Source organism: Salvelinus alpinus, chromosome 3 (assembly GCF_045679555.1).
Source record: "Salvelinus alpinus chromosome 3, SLU_Salpinus.1, whole genome shotgun sequence".
In the NCBI taxonomy this organism is placed as follows: Eukaryota; Metazoa; Chordata; class Actinopteri; order Salmoniformes; family Salmonidae; genus Salvelinus; species Salvelinus alpinus.
In genome coordinates, this window is record NC_092088.1 from 24,822,040 (window position 1) to 24,843,725 (window position 21,686).

At 44.8% G+C, this 21,686-nt stretch overlaps 1 protein-coding gene across 3 annotated transcripts in view; it reads left to right on the forward strand.

Moving 5' to 3' along the window:
* Positions 1 to 21,686, forward strand: part of ankfn1b (ankyrin repeat and fibronectin type III domain containing 1b) — a 295,078-nt gene that overhangs the window by 106,927 nt on the left and 166,465 nt on the right. The window lies entirely within an intron of this gene.

Sequence of the window (21,686 nt, forward strand, 5' to 3'; positions counted from 1 at the left end):
CGCATGTAAGTGTTTGCCAACGCACACACACACACACTGGTTGACCTCAGAAATGTACACTACCGTTCAAAAGTTTGGGGTCACTTAGAAATGTCCTTGTTTTCCATGAAAACATACATGAAATGAGTTGCAAAATGAATATGAATTATAATCAAGACGTTGACAAGGTTATAAGTAATGATTTTGAATTGAAATAATAATTGTGTCCTTCAAACTTTGCTTTCGTCAAAGAATCCTCCATTTGCAGCAATTACAGCCTTGCAGACCTTTGGTATTCTAGTTGTCAATTTGTTGAGGTAACCTGAAGAGATTTCACCCCATGCTTCCTGAAGCACCTCCCATAAGTTGGATTTGCTTGATGGGCACTTCTTACGTACCATACGGTCAAGCTGCTCTCACAACAGCTCAATAGGGTTGAGATCTGGTGACTATGCTGGCCACTCCATTATAGACAGAATACCAGCTGACTGCTTCTTCCCTAAATAGTTCTTGCATAGTTTGGAGCTGTGCTTTGGGTCATTGTCCTGTTGTAGGAGGAAATTGGCTCCAATTAAGCACCATCCACAGGGTATTGCATGGCGTTGCAAAATGGAGTGATAGCCTTCCTTCTTCAAGATCCCTTTTATCCTGTACAAATCTCCCACTTTACCACCACCAAAGCACTCCCAGACCATCACATTGCCTCCACCATGCTTGACAGATGGCGTCAAGCACTCCTCCAGCATCTTTTCATTTTTTCTGCGTCTCACGGATGTTCTTCTTTGTGATGCGAACACCTCAAACTTAAGATTCGTCTGTCCATAACACTTTTTTTTCCAATCTTACTCTGTCCAGTGTCTGTGTTATTTTTCCCATCTTAATCTTTTATTTTTATTGGCCAGTCTGAGATATGGCTTTTTCTTTGCAACTCTGCCTAGAAGGCCAGCATCCCGGAGTCGCTTCGTCACTGTTGACGTTGAGACTGGTGTTTTGTGGGTACTATTTAATGAAGCTGCCAGTTGAGGACTTGTGAGGCGTCTGTTTCTCAAACTAGACACTCTAATGTACTTGTCTTCTTGCTCAGTTGTGCACCGGGGCCTCCAACTCCTCTTTCTATTCTGGTTAGATCCAGTTTGCACTGTTCTGTGAAGGGAGTAGTACACAGCGTTGTACGAGATCTTCAGTTTCTTGGCAATTTCTTGCATGGAATAGCCTTCATTTCTCAGAACAAGAATAGACTGACGAGTTTCACAACAAAGTTCTTTGTTTCTGGCCATTTTGAGCCTGTAATCGAATCCACAAATGCTGATGCTCCAGATACTCAACTAGTCTAAAGAAGGCCAGTTTTATTGCTTTGTTAATCAGAACAACAGTTTTCAGCTGTGCTAACAGAATTGCAAAAGGGTTTTCTAATGATCAATTAGACTTTTAAAATGATAAACTTGGATTAGCTAACACAGCTAGTGTGATGGTTGCTGATAATGGGCCTCTGTACGCCTATGTAGATATTCCATAGAAAATCTGCCGTTTCCAGCTACAATAGTCATTTACAACATTAACAATGTCTACACTGTATTTCTGATCAATTTTATGTTATTTTAAAGGACCACAAATGTGCTTTTCTTTCAAAAACAAGGACATTTCCAAGTGACCCCAAACTTTTGAACAGTAGTGTAATTATCAATGATCAATGCATTGCTCTAAATGAATGCATTTGTATGCGATCGGTTCTTCCAAAGATTCTGCCGACGATAGGTCAATAGAGACTGAACACTAAGGATTTTGTTGAAAAGGCTTTCAGGACACACAGTAGTAACTACAAATAGACCTCAAGTCTACAACACAACCAGACGGTTCGGGCCGAATGTGCACAAATAACACAATCCCCCTGATTGACTTGATTTAGTGACATGTTTCACATATGGACAGTCCAGGGATATTTTACCCCCGATCTTGATAAGAAATGACCATACCAGACACTTTTGGATAACATAAATAGGAAACAAATAAAATAATAACAGTAGGCTACACCAACATTAGTTTCCATTCATACAATGTTTTGGGTAAATTGCCACATTAGATTTGCTGTGGAAAATTAGGAAATACTTTATTTCTACTGCACGGATGCTTGTCAAATAGATAAATCACCCTTAGTCTGTTAAACTTTTACTGCAGTGGGCTAAATCAAGGTCACACAGAGTGATTCTGAGTAGTCTCAAACAAATCTACTTTGAAACGAAAGTATACACCTCACACACATGGTTATGGGCTTAACAAAAGAGAACACCTGTACCATGTCAGATATAGAGTTGAGATGTACATTGTGATGCAAACTCAAAATGTAATACATCACAGAAGACTGAAATATAACAAAACTGTTTGACATAGAAACACCTGTTTTAAAAAAAATAATCTTTATTAATGATAAAATCATGATAAGTATTAATAACATTCCACCCATGAGACCAAAGGGGGCGCTTTTGGTCATTCACTGCAGGATAGGGTTACGAAAGGACTAAGTTGTTCTCTTGACAATACCAACCAGAGGGCGAACACACAGTATCTTGATAGACGTTGGTTGCAAGCAGGACTAAGGCAGAGAGGAAGAGGCGAAGCGAGAAGGCTCACTCTCACCAAAATCTGTCCAGAATAAGCCCAAATACCTTTCTATGGGCTTAATATGCAGACCTAAATCTGCCTTCCTGCTTTTGGGACAACGACTCCCATTGTTAGGACGGAGATATGAGCATCTCATAATTATATATAGATCTCTGAATAAGGTAACACCTACATCATCTTTTAGGGAGCGGTAAAGCGGTTACCTATAATGGTTGCAATTGAGATCAGTTGTGCGGGTGAATTTGGCGCATATTGATGGTTTAACGAGACATCAGCTGGTTGCAATAGGCCCCTTTGTTATTTGATTATTCTGAAAGGCTCCATTCTGTAGGCTACCCGTTGGCCTATCCATTGTCACATGATGAAAGGTGTGAAAGCCGATAATAGGCTACTGTTTGTGTTTCCCTGGCCGAGTTGACGAGCTGTTTCGGGCCATCAGTTGATTGACAGATGTAGGTCTACTGTAGATCAATCAACGTTCCTCCAGTGGGGATGCTCGCCCCACATTTTATAGTCAGGCTATGTATATTTTGCAGAGGTGGGTAGAATAATGAACATCTGTACATACGTAAAGGACAGTTACTTAGACTGTAATTCTGTCAAGTGACAGTAAATGTATCCCACTTAAACTACTCAAGTAAGAGTGAAAAGTATCTGATCAGAAAACAACTTAATAAGTACTAGTTACAAATTGAGTTAGTACGTTTTTTATACCTTATGGTAAACTGTGACAGCAAACCAAAAGGACAAGAACTTAGTGAAATTGATTTGACATTCATTTATTATTTAAGTCTGCCAGCACCATTTTGCAGATGTCCTCCAGCACCGGTAGTCTCGAAAGAAGACTGACCGCAAACAAAGTCCATAGGCGGTACAGTTTCAATGACGGTCTGATTCAATGTTGACTCAATCAATGTGCTCCATTTCATTAAAAGGTAAATGGTACTTGACATTGGAATAATAAAAAAAAATGTAATAGCATTCATGAAAATGTATTTCACAATATAATTTCAAGGACATGTGATGGTGAATGCGCACTAAAAACGTGTACGCCAAGTGTGATGTTTAATTTTCCACTCAGAATGAAATCGGGTAACTGTTACAACAGTCAAACAACGATCAATACCGACATTTCTCTGTCAGTCGTGTTACTAGTGTGCAAATCAGACACAGGTCAGCATGGGATAAACATAAAGGTAGGAATCATACAGTGCAGATATCAATTGCCATAGTCAACTCAATCATCTTTTTCCTCCCTAAGCTAGGATTTACCCGCCATCCTCCTTCTCTTCTGAACCGCTCCTTTCCACTTGGAAGGGGATTTTCATTTTCTTGGCTGGCCCATTCTCCTCCCCCTCGGTTGTGCCACTACAAGCTGTAAATAAAAAGACACACACACACACACAATAGAATGTATTTCCAGTACATGGCACAAAAAGCTAACTGAGATGATACACTGACTGTATTGACAGATGTGCTTATAGGCCTCGTCATAAAAACAGAAGGACATTTCAGAGACACACAAACACACCCAGAGAGAGAGAGAGAGCAATGGAGTGACCGGATGCTACGCTGGACGGACCAGTCGATCTAGCTAAAGTTAGCTAGCTGCGTGGTTGGACACTGCAGCTAGCTAGCGACCTTAGCCAGCTTATCTGGTGGCAACCTCATGCGATAGCTATTGCCACACACATCTGATTCATCTTGTCAGTGTTTATGCCGATGACATGCTGACCACACCGCTCGCGTTTGCAAAATAAATGTACACATGCGTGTTGTTCAATCATTGCACCCGCACTGCTCGCGCGTGTCAACGAGCGTCTGCGTAGCCAGGCGCTAAAATAGAACTTGGTTCTATTTGTGATGCTTGACGCGCTGCAAGTCCCGCCTCTTCCTTACATATACCCACATGGGTGATTGAAAGATGAACTGAGGTCCACACTCCAGTCCAGTTGGTAGTGGTAATGCACCTTAAAGTTGGTTGCTAACCAAAGTCCAAAGAAGAAGAAGCCTGAAGGAGGAGTGATTACTAGAAACAAACTCGGTTGACCTTTTTTTCTGTGGATTAATTGTTGGTTGGAGTAGAGGACTTTGTGTATTTCAGGTAAAATAACAACCCAATGTTTATATCCCAGGACAAATTAGCTAGCAACAGAAAGCTAGCTAGCTAAATTGCCATAAATGTTTCATGCTTTTCGACCTGTCCCCAAATTAATATAGTTGGTTCAGAGATAGTTTTGTTATTTCAACCTGCGTGTCCTGATCGCGTCTGGTGTGGGTGGACAATATCAACATGCGTGCGATGGCGCACGCGGACGCACGCACCCGAGCGAGCGGTCTGGTTAGCATGTGAGTTATCCAACAAGCAGAGATTATATGGGGAGCTAAAAACAGGAGATAAAATTTTGCCTGTCAGATACTCGGTAAGTTAGCTACCTAGCCATTTGATTTGCACTCGCCCTTAAAACACAATTTCAACAGTAGAATTATATCTGAGAAATAGTTACCTTACCCAGAAATATATAATATTACAAAGGTAGAAAGTAATTAAAGTTAGTGATGGGACAATAGATACCAGAGTTCCGATGCAGTTTTAAAAGCGCTACTGATCTGATACAATGTACCGATGCTCGTTTTTATGTGACATTATCACGTGATCAACGACGTCCAAAGCTTTGTTTGATCACGTGGTTTTTCAAACCGTGTGTTGCAAAATGCGAGATCTCACTGATTTCGCCGTGGGTTCCGGTGCTTTCTTCAATTCCAAGTTGCTTTCAACCACCAACCTTTACTGTAGGTCTAAAATGTAGTTAAGATTTTTCAATGTTACATCACCTGAACGGTAGCTCAGCAAGTACAATCTGGGACCATAGAACACTCATAGATGACAGGAAATTGGGTCGAATCCCGCCAAAGGAATATTATTTTGAAAATCTTTATAGAAGCACAAAGAAATGCTAACTTCTCACCATTACAATAACAGGGGGGTGATATTTTTGCATCTCAAACTTTCTCACTCATCATTATTCACGATCATTCAGGATTATCCATAATCATGGTAGCATCCACATTAATGTAAAAGTGTTAAGACACATATTATATTCTTATTTACAATAAAAGTGACTCCAAAATGACACAATACATTATTTACCATTAATTCCTGGATGCTAAATAATCTGAAACACAATCAAAAACAAACAGCAAATGCGTCCAACAAATGTGTAGAGTCACAAGCTTGATGTAGTCATTGCGTGCTATGAATATGGGACAAAATACCTAACTTTTTACTACTTTAATACACATATAAGTGAATTTGACCCAATACTTCTGGTCCCCTAAAATGGGAGGACTATATACAAAAAGTGTTGTAATTTTAAACGGTTCCCCGATATGGATGAAAATACCCTCAAATTAAAGCTGACAGTCTGCACTTTAACCTCATAGTCATTGTATCATTTCAAATCCAAAATGCTGGAGTGCAGAGCATTAAAAAATACATCAACGTGGCACTGTTCCAATACTTTTGGAGCTCACTGTAAATGCCACTAAGCAAACACTTTTATCCAAAGTCACTTACAGTACAGATCACCCCTGCGAGAAATGAACCCATCGCCTTGGCGTTGCTAATGCCACACAGTCTTACCAACTGAGCCACACAACACCAACCCCTTACCAACCATTATTTCCCACCTGTCATCTACAGAACCTTTCGTGGCAACCCTAACTTGAGAAGGGGAGGTTGGGTGTTCCAAATGGGGTTAGTCCCATGTGGCTCCTCTTCCAGACTATAGAGGACCATTACCTGAGACATAAGGAGAGGGGAGAGGGGTTGGGTTGTGGTCATTCGAGATTGAAGTTGCCGTTATTGTTCGTGGTCATGAGATCTGGTAAGAGGATCCATCATTACCTAGCTAGACTTTGTAATTGGTTCTCAAATAACCCCTGAAGGAACGTGACACCAACCATGGAAGGGGAGAGTCAGTGGGGGACCTCTGGAAGGGGTGCCTGTCTGGGTGTGTGAGAGAGTGTGTGGATGTCTTTCTCTGTCAAACACGCAAGGTTGAATTACCCAATTTATCACTGGGTTGAGAAGAAACCGGTAGAGAGAACCATATCTCTGTGATATAAAGTCTATTGTGAAGATTGACAGATATTCCCAAATCGGACAGTCCTACACCCCTTCAATGAGATGGGGACCACTCTGGACCTGATGACGTGTCGCCTGTGTTTAGGGGTAAGACATTTTTAAAGCCACGGTATCATTTGGAGCGATACTGTGGCAAGACAAGTTGGATTAGAATAGTTGTATTTCCTGTGTGTGCTAGATAAGCCTTGTGTAACCGACTGGGTTCCAACTCCTTTGACCTACTCCTGTCCGAAACAACCCTAGAAGCCGATACATTACCAAAACTCAACGTACGGGACCAATGTGACTGACTAGGTTTGAACTGGGCTCTCCTGTGCACTATGCAGGACTGTGTTAGCCCACTGAGCTGAAGCTAAGGCGTAAGTTCAGGGAGCTAACGTCAATAAAAAACTACTGCTTGAAAGCGGAGGGGTGAGATGCCATCCTCTGTAGAATATAATTATTCATTGCCAATGAGCAATGGTTGCTAGGAGTTTGTTTTAGTGCCAAAGCATTTTTACAGGACAATGAGTGCAGGAGTGAGGGACAATTTACACTTTGTTAGTCATTCTGAACACATTTCTGTCTCTCGCGTCAAGACGACATGCTTTTGAAATCCACATCTAATTTCTGCCACCAGATATTTCCATATAGAGAACAATGGTTGTCATTTTAAAACCTCTTAGATGTTATGTCACCTATTTAGGGGACTTTGAGCGGTTCTGGACCGGTTCCAACTGACATTTTGGCGCACAAAGTGTTCAGTGAACGTTGTACGGTCCAGTGCCTAAATAATGTCATCGAATTGAATCAAGACCACTCTCTTTTGGTCACAGACAGACTCATTGTGCTTAAAGCTGAAGTTGTAACGAGTCTGTGCACATTGGAATGGGGTCTCTACGTCGTTCAGTGGACGTTTAGGAGAAAAATATCTGTCGACAGTTATATGAAATGGTGCCAATATTGTACTGTCACTAAGTATGACCATATATTTTTTTTACAGTTATAAGAAAGGTGAGATCTTATAGTAAGTCGTTTATAATTTGATTTTTACTACACTTAACTACAGTTCATGGATGATCTTGCCAAAGGACAAATTCTCAGGGATGTAAACAAATTTGAGAGAAATAAGCTTTTTGTGCATATGGAACATTTCTGGGATCTTTTATTTCAGCTCATGAAACATGGGACCAGCATTTTACATGTTGCGTTTCATATTTTTGTTCAGTATATATTTAGAAAACATTTCAGTAATGTCAAGCCCTATTGCCCCATGTTTGTTGAATAGGGAAAAAATCATATATGATTTGACATATTTTCCTAATATTTGTACTATGTACTTGAGCTTGTGTTCTCAAAAGTGTGTACACCTCAGCAATTTATAACTGTATTTTACCAGACAGGTGAGTTCCAGAACTTTCTAAAACTATGCGACATTTACCAGTTATTGTTTATGGCCATCTTATGAAAAAGAATTACGTTTAGGCGGAAATCAACGTTTTCATCCAAGATTAAGCCATGGAAAGAGGTTTCTACATGTTGTATAGAGTTTTATTTTCTCATTTACATTCTCTCACTCCAAAAGCCAGGCAGCCATCTTGGTTACAGACACAGGCTGAGCCGTAATAACGTCTTTTGTGTTTGTTGTTCTGTTGATCATTTTGCAGCTCTTTCGCTTTGTGAGCTCGTCAAAACAACAACAAGAAAAACAAACAGCAGCTCGCTGTATTCATTGTCCCGCAGACAATCATTTAGTGTACACCTTGCACATCCCAGGCAGTCGTTTTGTAGAGAAGCAGATGTTTTCACAATGACAAACAAAGTGATATATCAATGAGGAGAAATGGTGGCCGTGTTGTTTCGTAGGTTACTGTTTGTGTGTGTGTGTGTGTGTGTGTGTGTGTGTGTGTGTGTGTGTGTGTGTGTGTGTGTGTGTGTGTGTGTGTGTGTGTGTGTGTGTGTGTGTGTGTGTGTGTGTGTGTGTGTGTGTGTGCGTGCATTTGTGCCTGCGTGTGTGTGCATGTACGTGCTTGTGCGTACTGCATCTCATTAGTATGCGCAGCAGCTGTCTGTGAAAAATAAACAGATCAGCTGATTAGTCACTGAATCCATTTTTTTGCCTGGTTGTTTATTTTTTCACTAATTGCATCCATTAGGGCTTACGCCAGCATAGCGATGGGTTGGGGGGTGTGTGTGTGTGTGTGAAGTCCAATCTGTGAGAGGCAGACCTGGCCACAGTTGTCAAATGTAGATTTTGCGGTCGTGTCCTGATGTTCTTTCCTCTTCGCTCTATTTGCTTCTCGGTGTTGAGCCAGGGTTGTTTTGCTTGTCAGCAGCCCGCTCCGTCTCGCCCTTGCCCCTCCTCTCCCTCTCTCTCCCCCACCCCACTCCTCCTCTTCCTGTGATGTGTCAGTATTGGTGTTGGAGCGTAACACAGCCAAGGTGTCAGCATAAGTTAATTTGCAAAACAAAATAGACCACTGTGAACAGAGCACACATTTCTTTGTAGGCTACTGCATATGAGTGAGTGAAGAAGAGTGAAGAAGAGTGAGAGTGAGTGAGAGTGAGTGAGAGAGTGAGAGAGAGTGAGAGAGTGAGAGAGAGAGAGAGAGCGAGAGAGTGAGAGAGAGAGAGAGAGAGAGAGTGAGAGAGAGAGGGAGTGAGAGAGAGAGTGAGAGAGAGAGAGACTATGGTAGAGCTGGCAGCAGTAAGAGGCAGAGCAGTAAATTAGGGAATGTTTGGAAAATGCATGAGACAGGCAACTGCAGCAGATTTGACTCCAGCTCTAGATTTATTTGAGTTGCCATGGCACCCCAGACTGGCAGTGTGTGTGTGGTTAGGGTGGTGGGGTCGGGGGTGTTCTTTGTTTGGGTGTGCAGGAGAAAGAGAAAATAGTTTGTGTGTGTGTGTTTCAGAGAGAAATAGTTTGATGTATGTAATGTTGTGGCTAAATGGTTGATTACTTTCACTCCAGAACTGAGCGATGCTTCTAACTGAAAGGGACACACTTATTTGTGACTATGTGACGATCTGTTTGTGCCAATCTACGTTGTTACCGAACCTCTTCTCTGGAACGGTATGCGTCATGGTGACTCACAGAGATTCTTAATTAGTCAAATTAACTACTGTCCACTTCAGTCACTGTGGCAAGTAACGAACCAGTCTATGTTGATGGCTGATTCTCTGAATTTAAGCATTGAATGTGAGTCAGTGATTGACGGAGAAAAATACATAAAGAGATATATATTAATATCTTGTTGTGACAAGATCTACCTACTGGTGTGTGTGTGTGTACCTGCTGCTTGTGTGTGTGTGTGAGAGAGAGCTTGTCTGGATGGGGATCTCACAGTGGTGCCCTTCGTCCAATGATCTGATTGATATTCATGGTGCGTAGGTCAAAGGGTCCCTGCTAGGCTGTGGTTTGGTTAAATAGGACTGTTCCCTCTGGAGGAGCCCCCTGTCTCTCTGTACCAGTCCTCTCAGCCAGACAGGAGACATCGGGCCGTGCTCGTGCATAATAACACTGAACAGCACACAACAGGTTCACACTGGCTCTGACGAGGACCATGCTGATACTTCATTCAAACGGCTCCTCGCGGACAACGCTAGTCGTTGGGGATCAATTCAAGTAGCTGCATGTGCGGTACGGTACTGCACTGATTAGACTAGCATTTAGGAAGACGGGGACAAACATTTATGGAAAGTCGTAAGCAAGCACATTCAGACTGACCTGACGTTTATGTTACATTTCGGGTGAGTCCATCGGCCCAGTAGTCTAATACACACCATGGCGTGCTTCAGTGTGTGGCTTGTTTTCATAGTGCATCCGCACTTGATTCTTTGATTACACTCATTACCGACCTACGTTGCAAATGGATCCCCATTGACACAAGAAGTGGGTTCTGTAACAAAGCGATAGGCAATACCTGTCACTACCACCAGGGAGCAGCGCAACAACAGCAGAGCGCGGCATAGCAGGCAGCAGTGAGCTTCAATAGAACTGGATTGTGTTCATTCGGGACACACCGTAGGTTACCGTTTTGCAACAGAACACAAAAAAAGTGTTTATTGGACCAATTGTATGTAGGCCTTTTCTTCAATTTGGTGCCTAATGAATAGTACCGAGGATATACCAGGCTGCGGTGGTGCTAGCTGCCCCTGGCCTTATTAGAATTAGCACAGTCATTACGGAGGTGATTAGCTTAATGATGCGTTCCATATGGGGCCCTGGGAACACTCTTTGGAAGAGCTCTGAGCTGTTTGCTTTCTTCCTCTGTGAGTTCTTTAACCTTCTTCTAACCTGGGTTTGGCTGGAAAGAAGAAACCAACAGGAATGAACTGGTTGACGAGATCGACAGATGGTTTAGGATGTGCTGGATATTTTGACGTCTACTTATGCAACGTACAGCGGTGGAGCTGGGTTGTTTGTGCCGCATTACGCTATAGCTCTGGTCCAGGCACCGCTACTAACGCCCTGTATCGATATGCACTGAACGCCACAGACCAATTTGTTTAATGACTGGATTCAATATACTTTACGAACGCCCCGGACCAGAGCTAGGCACACTGTAGCTGGGTGCTTATTAATGGAGAGTGGTGCAGATGACTGAAGCCTGAAGATGGACTGTCATCGACTTGTGGACTGTTTATCATCTGATTAGTCGGTCTTCACTTAGCATGGTTACTGCATCTATGTAGGACGCACACACTGTCCAGTAGCTGGTTCGTTATTTCTCTGCTGTCATGCAGCATCCTGCTGCTTTGTTTGTTTGTCTGCTTTGTTAGCGCTGTACAAAAGCGCTGGACAAAACATTAGGAACACCTGCTCTTTCCATGACATAGCTTTCACCTGGTCAGTCTATGAACCCGTATTGATGTCACCTGTTAAATCCACTTCGATCAGTGTAGATGAAGGGGAGGCGACAGGTTAAAGAAGGATTTTTAAGTGTTGAGATAATTGAGACATGGTTTGTGTATATGTGCCTTTGAGGGTGAATGGGCAAGACAAAATATTGAAGTGCCTTTGAACGTGGTATGGTATTAGGTGCCAGGTGCACCGGTTTGAGAGTGTCAAGAACTGCAACGCTGCTGGGATTTTCACGCTCAACAGTTTCCTGTGTGTATCAAGAATGGTCCACCCCCCAAAGGACATCCAGCTAAATTGACACAACATTGGGCAGCATCCCTGTGGAACGCTTTTGACACCTTGTAGTGTCCACGCCCTGACGTATTCAGGCTGTTCTGAGGGCAAAGGGGGAGGTGCAACTCCCAGTCTACACTCAGTGTAGATTCTCCATCCCATGTCTGGTCCCAGTAATGAATTGCAAACCAAGCCCAGAACTAGAAGTCAATTATAATGACCAAGTTATGGAATGCCTGTCAAATTGCCATAAAAGAGTATCCAAACCGTAAAGAAAATGATAGAATGCCGTTAAAATGTCCATACGTTAATCAGATCCAAACCCTGCATCTGTGTATCGAGACCCTAGTTGGAGAATGTACCGCCTCTAGCAACTATAGTAGAATGTGCATATTGTATTTAACTCTGTTTTCACGTACAGTACATGATGACTTGGAGGTATGCCATCTGGGCCATGGGTCATGTCAGATATGAATGACTTTTCCTGAAATCCTGTCTCTCTCTGATGATTGTTGGGGACTGGTATGGTGTAAGCCGGACCAAGTGTGTGTGGTTCAAGCAGATAAGTGGTTATAGTGATTCAATTAAGTCGATAAACACCTCCAGACCTCTCTATTGCGACACACCTGATGTTACGGGCTCAGCGAGAGCTTATGAGTGATTCATGAAACTGTCATGTCACTGTAATTACATCTTTATGAGGCCTCCGGGACTGTGTTTAAAGCATCCACTAATCTTTATGCAATGCGGATGTGTCAATCAAAGCCCGAGTCTTAATGCCAAGTCATTCAGATGCAATAGAGATTAGAGGATGTACGCTAGGCTGACGCCCAGAAAAGAGCAGATAATGAAAGTCACTCGGGTCTGGTGTGGAGAGAAACGGGATGGCTTCCTGCGATAATGGGATTTATGAAAAGGGGAGTGTCTTCGATGGATAAACGGGTCCTTGCCTGTAAGATATAAGCTAATGTTAGTTACTCACTGTAGCGTAGAGATAAATGATGGGATTTAAAGGGGAATGTTCACTAGGTAAGTATGTCCTCACCTTTAAGATATAGGCCTAGTGGTACAGCATGAGTCATTGGGAATTGTGTCACAGTCACGTCGCTCACTGGAGACCACAGCCTTCGGCAGTTCTCCCCCGCTGATGGTGTCACTGGTTGACAACCCCACCTGCTCGTCATTGAGGTGAATCGAGTTCGGGGACACATTCACATCATACGAATGGACTTCGTACGTCAGTACCTGTAAAATCCAATAACGTATGTGCTCCCCCCCCCCCCCCCCTTCAACGGTATTTAATAATAGTGGATCTCTAAATATGCTCAAAGAAACAAACAGAGAGGACAGTGCTACCCAGGTTCCTTTAAATGTATTGGTTTTATTTTGAGTATGAGAAAAGAAACGGGTGTGAGAATGTATTTGGATCTAGAGGATAACTCAATAGTTGAACTTACTTCGAGCACTTCTGTTTGTCTTCTCAGTGGAAAGAGACATGTACATACAAAATGATATAAAAACAGTAAACACACTAAGGACACATTTGAAACAAAGTGTATATATATATATATATGAATAGTCAGGGTTTATAGTAAGCCATTTATTTGAAAGCCGAGACTACGAATACAGAGTTTTGCAATGATGATATAAAATAAAAAAATGAAAAAATTGTTGAAAAAAAATCACTGTTGACTTCTTGTCTGTGTCTTGCTTGTTTGATGTGCTGTGTATGCTACATATAGCTTGCCTAAATAGCTGCTTGTAACTCCCCTCCTGAAAAAAAAAACATGAGATTGCTAGACAATCTGTGTTGTGCTTATGTTTCCAATTATATCCCGACGTTACTCTTTCAACAGACAAAGAACTACGTTTGCTCTGATTGTTTTGTGTACCACCGGCAGCGGAGTGACTGAGCACTGAGCAACAGCTGAAAAGAGGTAGGCCAGTGGATCCCACATGGGCAGAAATCTCTGTATTTTTAGCAACGGCAAGTCAGGTTTCAGAAAATCTGGAGCGGCAGCATCTCAGTTCTTTGTAATACTTATTCTGCCCTCCATCCCGTCTGCTCAATCATTTACAGCATTGACCACATGATGGCGGTATCGTACCACACAAAGCCCTGTAGGCCCTGTTCAGCTGAGACGAAGTGTGTGTTTTGTCATTGTCAGCCTCTATTGAATTCTGTCTGGGTTACAGTAGCGCTTACCTCAATGGTGTGCACCCCCTTAGGTCTTGACTGTGACTCACTCCCCCGGTGACTAACAATAGTTTCAAGTTTTATTAGTTGTATGTGCGGGATAGGCATGGTATACATTGTCCAACGAAATGCAACAACAATAAGAAATAGTAAAAAATAAGAATACGACCATAAAGTAAATGGCAGTAGAATAGAATACCTTTTTTAACAAGTGTAATACAGGAAGGCACAATTTATAGTCCAATATTTACAAGTGTATTGGAGAAGAGGGGGTTGGGAGGCCAAGTGTATGTGTGCTAAGATGCGGAAACTCAGATCAGGTGGTCAGTCCAGTTAAAGTGTTCAGCTGTCTGATGGCTTGTAGGTAGAAACTGTCTCTGAGCCTGTTGGTATCGGACCTCATGCTCCGATACCGTCTGCCCGACGGTGGCTGGGGTGTGTGGGGTCAAAGATGAGGCTGCATTGCCTTCCTCAGGCACCGTTTCCTGGATGGGTGGAAGCACGGTCCCACTGATGTACTGGGCCGTCTTCACCACCAGCTGGAGGGCCTTGTGGTCGTGGACGGAGCAATTCCGGGTGGCAGGTAGCCTAGCGGTTAAGAGCGTTGGGCCAGTAACCGAAAGGTTGCTGGTATGAATCCCCGAGACGGCAAGGTGGAAAAATCTGCCGTTCTTTGAGCAAGGCAGTTAATCCCCAACAACAATTGCTCCCTGAGAGCCGATGACGCGGTTAAGGCAGCCCCCCCCCGCACCTCTCTGATTCAGAGGGATTGGGTTTAATGCGGAAGACCCATTTCGACTAGGAATCCCCTTTTCCCAATTCCCGTACCAGGCCGTGATGTAACCGGTCAGGACGCTCTCGACGGTGCAGCGGTAGTGTTTGGAGATGCCGTCTTAGGAAGTAGAGACGCTCTTGCACCCTCTTGACAAGAGTGGTGGTGTTGTTAGTCCATGACAAGTCCTCGGTGATGAGGCTGAGGAACTTAAAACTCGTGACTCTCTCTACTACAGTCCCATTTATGTGGATCGGGGGCATGTTCCCTCCTCTGCTTTATCCTGCTATATTTTCTGTCGTTGAGGGAGAGGTTGTTGTCATGACACCGCAACGGCAGTTCATTTATCTCCCTATAGGCTGACTCGTCGTTGTTGGTTATCAGGCCTACAACTCGCGGTTTCGTCAGGAAACCTGATGATGGAGTCGGTGGCGTGCAAAGCCACGCAGTCGTGGGTGAACAGGGAGCACAGCAGATGACTGAGGACACAACCCTTGGGGGTGCCCCTGGGTTAAGAGTCAGTGTGGAGGAGGTGTTGATGCCGATCCTCACAGCCTGTGGTCTGCCCGTCAGGAAGTCCAGGATCCAGTTGCAGGGTGGTGTTCAGACCCAGGACTCTGAGCTTGACGTGGAGCCTGGAGGGAACAATAATGTGGAATTTTGAACTGTAGTCAATGAACATCATTCTAACATAGGCGTTCCTCTTGTCCCGATGTGTTAGGGCTGTGTTAATGGTGATGGAAATGGCATCTTCCCGTGGATCTGTTGGAGTGGGTCTAAGGCGTACGACCGGATACATGCTCGCGAGCACACACACAAAATCACCCTTGGTGTAACAGTTACATAAATCCACTGAGTGATGGGTCCATACGTTCACTCTACCCTTGTCACACCTTCAACCGCCTCTTCTCTTTTTCATTTCTCCCTCCCTCCTTCCCCCTCTTCTCCTCCCTCCCCCCCGTCCCTCCCTCCGGCTCTATAGCTTACGCCGAGGGGACTGCATTAATGTGTGTGAAAAGAGTCTGCACAAAGAGGTCTTAAGATGGCCCTCCACCCTAGACCTGAAAACTACAGCCAGAAAGCGAGAGAAAAATGGCACATTTTCTGCACATCCAGTCAAACCCACTCTCCCAGACACACACACACACACACACACACACACACACACACACACACACACACACACACACACACACACACACACACACACACACACACACACACACACACACACACACACACACACACACACACACACACACACACACACACACACACACAGGGGACTAAGAAAGAATGGCATGGGAATGTTTTCTGTGGCCACTTTGGTTGCTGATGGTAACCCAGTGAAATTGTGTTCATTAGGTATGTAGATACAGGGTTGCCCCTTCCCCCTTCCCTCTTTCTCCCTCTTTTTTTTCTCCTCTTCAGCTCTAATCTTCTTTCGGCTGGGGGCAGGGGCAGGTTTTTTGACACTGCTGCATCTCGAGGATCATTGAGATTGCATCGGGAAAAAGCACTTACGGGAATTGTTAAATAACTCTCATAGCCTAACCTCTCCTCCCATCGCTCCTTTTCACTCCTTTTCACATTTTTTCTCTCTCTTCATTTGACCTTGCAAAATCCCTCTACGCTATATCCCCTGATCCAAGAAACTCTCAGCTCCAGTATATGACAATATTAGATCCAAATCAAACCGGTCGGGTGTTGTCTTACAATATTTCACTTTTTAACCTTTGTTCCCTTTGAAAGAAACAAAGGCAACATTTAAAAAGTCATCGTATCAGTGATTTGCTGTAAACATGATCGTATGATATGGTATCATTGTCTCCTCTCGTGTTGTTGTCCCCCCCCCCCCCCCTTTCCTCTCCTCTCATCCCCTCTCCTCTGCTCCCCTCCCCTCTCCTCCCATCCAGTCTGGTAGGTAGTGGTGTTGAGGAGGGTCCTTCACACCAGAACAATCTCAACAATTTCAAGGCCCATTAGAGATGTGAAAAGGCCTATAAAGTCTCCAGGCAGCAGCTCCCTTCTGGCCACACTGCTCTGAGGGCAACAGACTGGGACATATAGCTGCCATTCCTCCTCCCTCTCTCACCATTCCTCTCCTTCACCTCTCTCTCTCACACACTCCATCCATCCATCCATCCATCCATCCCTCTCTCTCTCTCTCTCTCTCTCTCTCTCTCTCTCTCTCTCTCTCTCTCTCTCTCTCTCTCTCTCTCTCTCTCTCTCTCACACACTCCATCTATCCATCCATCCATCTCTCTCTCTCTCTCTCTCTCTCTCTCTCTCTCTCTCTCTCTCTCTATCTCCCCTTTTCTGTTTCTCTCCCCACACTGAGTTTATTTGGTTTAGTGCCCATCGTGTTTTTGAAGTAACGCAGTACAATAACAACACTATAGATTCCTCCGGCCCTTTACAACAACCTCCCCAACCTCCCCCTCATCCTCCTCCCCTCCAGCAGTGGTTATTATATAGATCCATTTCAGTTCCCTCTCTGACCCCACCATCCAACCATCCAAAGCCCATGTGAAGATCACTCTGAGTGGGCCAGGACTGGGCCGGGCCTTGGCTCTTGGTCTGGAGGAAGCTCTGGAGAAAGTGTGTGTGTGAGAGAGAGAGAGGGGCTGGAGACATGAAGGGGAAAGAAAGCAGCCCTTTGTGGGATAGAAGTGCTTCGTCTCTCCCACCCCCCTTCCACCACCTCTACCCCCATCCTCCCTGGTTGGGCCTCCTCTCCCTCTCCTTACCCTCCAGACTCTCTGTCTGTGCTGACACTGCCTTTAATGGGGGAGCGGGCAGGCTGTTTATTTGTGTGGCGGAGGTTAAAAACTTCCCCCTTAATTGACATTCCGGTAACACTTTCCAATAATGGGACGCAATTTCCTCAAAATTGATGTCTGTCCACCGCAGGAATAACACTAGTTATGCTCTTCACTCACCCACAGCTAACTTCCTGTCTCGGATCATGAGAATTCAGGGTGTATGTGTGTGTGAGAAAGAGTGGGTGTTTGAGTGAATGAGTATGTAGATTAGTACTGTTTGTGTGTTTGTGTATTTTTGTATTGTCTTGTTACTTTCCTCCTTACTCTGTCCTGACCTCAGGAAAGCGGAAGTCCAAATGTAATTATTTCTTGGTAATGGGAGCTACTCGCATACCCATCTGTCATCGTAGTTTGTCTAGTCAAGTATGACTGGACACCAGGAAGTATTACACAGGAGCTGTTCCCGTACTTCTCTCTGTGTGTGTGTGTGTGTGTGTGTGTGTCTGTGTGTGTGTGGTCCTTTGTAATTCAGTTGGTAGAGCATGGAGCTTGTAACACCAGGGTTGTGGGTTCGTTTTCCTAGACCACCCATACGTAAAATGTATGCACAAAATGACTTTAAGTCGCTTTCGATTAAAGCATCTGCTAAATGGTATATGCTGTATATGTTATGTGTAAGTGACTATACATTTGTTTGTTTGTTTTTTGCGTGTGTGTTTTCAACATGTTTGTTCCTGAGATAGTATGTTGGCGTCCACCGTTCTGCTCTGCGCTGGCCTCTGTGGTGACCATTTGAACAGGGCTTGTGGTTAAGAGGACCGTGACTGTTAAATTAGTGTGTTTATGTGTGTGTGTGTGGAAATGGTCGTCCCAGTGTGGTCAGGATGCTGCGGTCTGTGAGAGACGCTCTCACTGGTTACTGGTCTTTTCATAATGGGTCTTCTCATAATGGCTCACACACACACTCCCGTTTGATGTGGCCTTGATATATGTGGGAATGAATTGTAAGCATACATACTCATATTTTAACTTTCATACCCGTGTGCCTTTGGACACACGTAGACAAAGATAGATATAATTCTTTAACTTGCGTGTAGCTATGCACTGATATACACACGCATCACTGAAGCATAATCTGACACACACACACACACACACACACACACAACCACACACAAACCACCGCCGTCCCCTCTCTCCCAGACGCCCTCGTGCTGGTGGGATGACTGGGATCACACACAAAGCGGTTAGTAAATGATATGAAAGCCAGATGTTGGCTGGGCTCCCACCACACTGCACACTGCCGGCACCCACACCGGTCACTGTGTTCCCCTTGCAGCCCATTGGGTGTGTGTATGTGTGTGTGTGTACGAGGGACTTTTCTGTATCTCACTCTGTCTCTGTGGGCCACTGTTTTTGTATGTCAGTGTGTGGTTGTCTGGTGTGTGTGATTCAATTCTATACTATTTTATGCCGCTGTAGAATATATACACTCTGCTTCATGCTTCCATAAAGTGACATTTTGCGTTTTGTTTGAAAGTGAATCTGGTTGATCATTGTGATGTCTTTGTCACCTCGAAGCCTTCCTGCCATCTGATGATGCCACTGGGATTTTACATTTTTTATTTTACCTTTATTTAACTAGGCAAGTCAGTTAAGAACAAATTCTTATTTACAATGACGGCCTACTCAGACGGCGCTGGGCCAATTGTGCGCCGCCCAATGGGACTCACATTCACAGCCGGATGTGATACAGCTTGGGTTCGGTACTGTAGTGCCTTAGACCGCTGCGCCACTCGGGAGCAATGGGATAGGTAGAGTGTGTGTGTGTGCTTTCGTATTTGACACCATCTAGCCTGTATTTATCGCCATGGAAACACATTAGGTTTTTGCCACATAGTTTCTTTCATCATTCAGGGGAACAGGCATTAGTTCATATGTTTTTACCTGTGCAAAGTCAAGGCCTTTATTTATGTTCTACCTCCACCGTGCTGCATGCATCTTAGTATTGTTTCTCTGTCGTCCTTAACTGTTGTAATATTACATTGGCAGTCATAGAAATGAATGTCCTCGTGTTACGATTTATGGTATCTAGTTAACCTGTATTTACCTTCCATATAGTGTATTAATAGACATTACATCCAACCATCGTTTCTCATAACCTGACATATGGTTGTTATAACCACTCACAATAATTGCACAATACATCATGGTTACGACAGCAGACATAAGCACTTCGATTCAACGATGGTAGACTTTGTTCAATTATCATTCATCTTCTCTATCTCCGAATGAGATGCGAGACCCTGCTTTTCTTCAGCGTGAAATACGGTGTGTATCATGAAGGTGGGCAGGGGGGGGGGGGTCTGTAGAAAAGGCCAGACTTGTTTGGTTTGACAGCACTGTATACAAACAAACACCACATAGTCTTTGCCAGCCTCACCCCCTCCCCCAAATACTGGGCCTTACGTTCGTTTAAGGGGTCTGTGTATGTCAGCGTGGGTGTATGCACAAGTCTGTCTGTCTAGTGCAGTGAACCCCCCCCCAAACCTTATTCAGCTCTAATGACATGTCTGTGAGAGTTCACAGACAACTGCAAAACTCTGGGGGTTAAAATCACACCTCCTCCTGAGTCTGGTTCATAGTGACCCATGTCTTTTTAAGGAGATCTGTTTAAGGTGGCCTCGGTCTATTTACATTATTTATATTTACGGTAGCTCCTATTTACTAAAGGTATATTCTAAGTTGGTCCTAAAGATAGTTCCCATGTCGTTGAGGTGGCTCCCATGTCGTTGAGGTGGCTCCCATGTCTTTGAGGTGGCTCTCATGTCGTTGAGGTGGCTCTCATGTCGTTGAGGTGGCTCCCATGTCGTTGAGGTGGCTCCCATGTCGTTGAGGTGGCTCCCATGTCGTTGAGGTGGCTCTCATGTCGTTGAGGTGGCTCCCATGTCGTTGAGGTGGCTCCCATGTCGTTGAGGTGGCTCTCATGTCGTTGAGGTGGCTCCCATGTCGTTGAGGTGGCTCCCATGTCGTTGAGGTGGCTCCCATGTCGTTGAGGTGGCTCCCATGTCGTTGAGGTGGCTCCCATGTCGTTGAGGTGGCTCTCATGTCGTTGAGGTGGCTCCCATGTCGTTGAGGTGACTCCCATGTCGTTGAGGTGGCTCCCATGTCGTTGAGGTGGCTCCCATGTCGTTGAGGTGGCTCCCATGTCGTTGAGGTGGCTCCCATGTCGTTGAGGTGGCTCCCATGTCGTTGAGGTGGCTCCCATGTCGTTGAGGTGGCTCCCATGTCGTTGAGGTGGCTCCCATGTCGTTGAGGTGGCTCCCATGTCGTTGAGGTGGCTCCCATGTCGTTGAGGTGGCTCCCATGTCGTTGAGGTGGCTCTCATGTCGTTGAGGTGGCTCCCATGTCGTTGAGGTGGCTCCCATGTCGTTGAGGTGGCTCCCATGTCGTTGAGGTGGCTCCCATGTCGTTGAGGTGGCTCCCATGTCGTTGAGGTGGCTCCCATGTCGTTGAGGTGGCTCCCATGTCGTTGAGGTGGCTCCCATGTCGTTGAGGTGGCTCCCATGTCGTTGAGGTGGCTCCCATGTCGTTGAGGTGACTCCCATGTCGTTGAGGTGACTCCCATGTCGTTGAGGTGGCTCCCATGTCGTTGAGGTGGCTCCCATGTCGTTGAGGTGGCTCCCATGTCGTTGAGGTGGCTCTCATGTCGTTGAGGTGGCTCCCATGTCGTTGAGGTGGCTCCCATGTCGTTGAGGTGGCTCCCATGTCGTTGAGGTGGCTCTCATGTCGTTGAGGTGGCTCCCATGTCGTTGAGGTGGCTCCCATGTCGTTGAGGTGGCTCCCATGTCGTTGAGGTGGCTCCCATGTCGTTGAGGTGGCTCCCATGTCGTTGAGGTGGCTCCCATGTCGTTGAGGTGGCTCCCATGTCGTTGAGGTGGCTCCCATGTCGTTGAGGTGGCTCCCATGTCGTTGAGGTGGCTCTCATGTCGTTGAGGTGGCTCCCATGTCGTTGAGGTGGCTCCCATGTCGTTGAGGTGGCTCCCATGTCGTTGAGGTGGCTCCCATGTCGTTGAGGTGGCTCTCAT